This window comes from Capsicum annuum, chromosome 12, assembly GCF_002878395.1.
Source record: "Capsicum annuum cultivar UCD-10X-F1 chromosome 12, UCD10Xv1.1, whole genome shotgun sequence".
NCBI classification, from domain to species: domain Eukaryota; kingdom Viridiplantae; phylum Streptophyta; class Magnoliopsida; order Solanales; family Solanaceae; genus Capsicum; species Capsicum annuum.
In genome coordinates, this window is record NC_061122.1 from 80,533,088 (window position 1) to 80,535,587 (window position 2,500).

Here is a 2,500-nt window from a genome sequence, read left to right on the forward strand (position 1 = left end):
ACTTCTTGGTCGTGAATATCTGAACTGGTTGTTTGCTGTTCAAGAATTCTTGTTTAGGCAGTTCATACCATCCATACATAGTGTTTTGATCTAAGATTTCAATTCTTCCGTGTTTCAGCAGTAACATATTCTTCCATGGAGCTAAGGTCCAAAATATGGAAGAAACAAGCGTTTCCACGACTCTACCACCCAGTCAATTCTGTTCCACTTAATCCCTCTTTCATGGCCACATATCTTTCCGGCTAAGGAATGGGAAATCTTTCTCCTGTTACATGAATCCAATTTTCATTTCATCCGGGAAAAGCCATCTTTTTCTCAACAATGTCTTTGTCATTTGATCCAATAGCGTTCCGTTAGATAGGAACAGATTTGATAAATACTGATAACTCTCGGATAGAGTATTAGAACGGAAAGATCCATTAGATAATGAACTATTGGTTCTAAGCCATCTCTGACGATTAATCAACAATTCGAAGTGCTTTTCTTGCGTATTCTTGATAAACCAGCGTTTATATATAGATGTAGGAGGATCTGTTTGGGAAGTAAGAAGCCCCTTTGACATCTCTTCATCTGCAAATAATTCTCGATGTGAAAACACAGAGCCAGGGGGCTGATCTTTGAATAGGAAAAAGAGTGGATCTGCAGGGTCCCAAATGAATTGGCTTATTCGAAAAAGGCCTTGTTCTTTGGAAGATCTATCTCGTGTCTGGTACTGCATGGTTCCACTCTGCAAGAACCCCGAATCATTCTCTTGAAGCTCATCCTCTTCATCATAAATGATCCGCTTGTCCCGAAATGACCTGGACCAATAGGGAAATCCCAATTCATTGGGCCTTTCGATACAATCAAATAGAAAGCCCCAAGGGCTCCATATTCTAGGAGCCCAAACTATGTGATTGAATAAATCCTCCTGCGGGTCAAGGGCTCCTTCTCCCTCCCCTTCTTCAAACTCCGTTTCATAGAGAAATCTCTGATCAAGGATAGACCAAGAGCCCTTTTGCATCATATCTAAGGGATTCCTCGGTTCGGGCCGAAGAAGCAATGTCACTCGATCATTATCAAACTGACTGCAATCTTTTTCTGTCCGTGAAGATCCCACCAGAGCGCCTTCTACTTCTAATAGGCCATGAACTAGATCAGAATCATTCTCAACGAGTCCATAAGAAGTGATCCCATTTTTTTCATCGGGTCCGGATAAAGACCAAAGATCTTGAACGACCGATCCGGCAGAACAACTCAAAAGATAAAGAAGTATCGTTAATCTCTTCATGCTCGTTCCAAGCTCGAAGTACCATTTGTACAAATAAGAATCCCCTTCGTTACATGATTTCTTCTTCATATAGATAGATATAGGATCTATGGGGCAATTACTTAGAAGTACATTTTGTGCTACAGCCCTTCCTATCTGATAGAAAAGGATCCCATGATCCTGAACCGATCTTACCTGGGATCGCAAATCCCAAGTTTGTCTATGAAGAGCGGATCTAATTGTATTAGTGTCTATAATTGATTTCTTCTGTGTAATACTAATCGATAGGACCTCATTGGTAAGTTCTACAAGATCTCGTGCATTGGAACCCATGGTTATGGACCCGAATCCGTTAGTATGGAACATTTTCTTTTCCAAGTGAAATCCCCTAGTATATGAAAGAGTGAAAAAGTGCTTTCGTTGTTGTGGAATAAGAAGCCTTCGTAGCTTAATGCACGTATTTAATTTATTCGGAGCTATTAGAGCGGGATCCACTTTTTGGGGAATATGAGTCGAAGCAATAACAAGAATATTTCTAGTAGAACATCTTTCACAATCCCTGGAGAGATGGTTCACTAATAGACCGAGGGATAAGTCATTCGACTCATTCACATCCAGATCATGAATGTTTGGAATCCATATTATGCAAGGAGACATTGCTTTTGCTAATTCGAATTGAAGGGTGATATAAAATCGGTCTATTTCCGGCATCATATCCACAGTTAGCCCATTCATCCTAGTTAGCAGTTCCAGCTCCGTATCAAGGTCACGATCGATATCGTCACTAGCATCAAGATTGTCACTATCATCAATATCGTCACTATCATCAATATCGATCTCATCAAGAAGAAAACCTTTAGGCTTGTTATACAGGAACTTGTTCAGAAATACCGTAATGAAAGGAACATAGGAGTTTGTCGCTAGGTATTTGACCAAATAGGATCGTCCAGTTCCTATAGAACCTATCACTAAAATACCCCTAGAGGGGGATAAGGCTAAGCGGAGCGAAAAGGGTTTTCCATGAGATGGGAAATGAAAACTATTTTCCCCACACGAAGTTTGTGAATAAGTGATTGTCTGATAATGAGCAAGGAATATCCGTCTTTCTGCTAAACAGGATGGATTGAACTCATAATTCATTAGATGCTTTTTATGAATGTCAACTAAGTATCGTAAGTAAATTGCTCCCGGTTGTTCAATCATTTGATAACCAAAGTCATTCTTTGATAAATGATCACTATGAGTCAGACT

General features: G+C 39.9%; 1 pseudogene; it reads right to left on the reverse strand.

The window, feature by feature from the left end:
- Window positions 1-223: 223 nt before the first annotated feature.
- The window catches only part of LOC124889626, a 6,217-nt pseudogene continuing 3,940 nt past the window's right edge, over window positions 224-2,500 (reverse strand).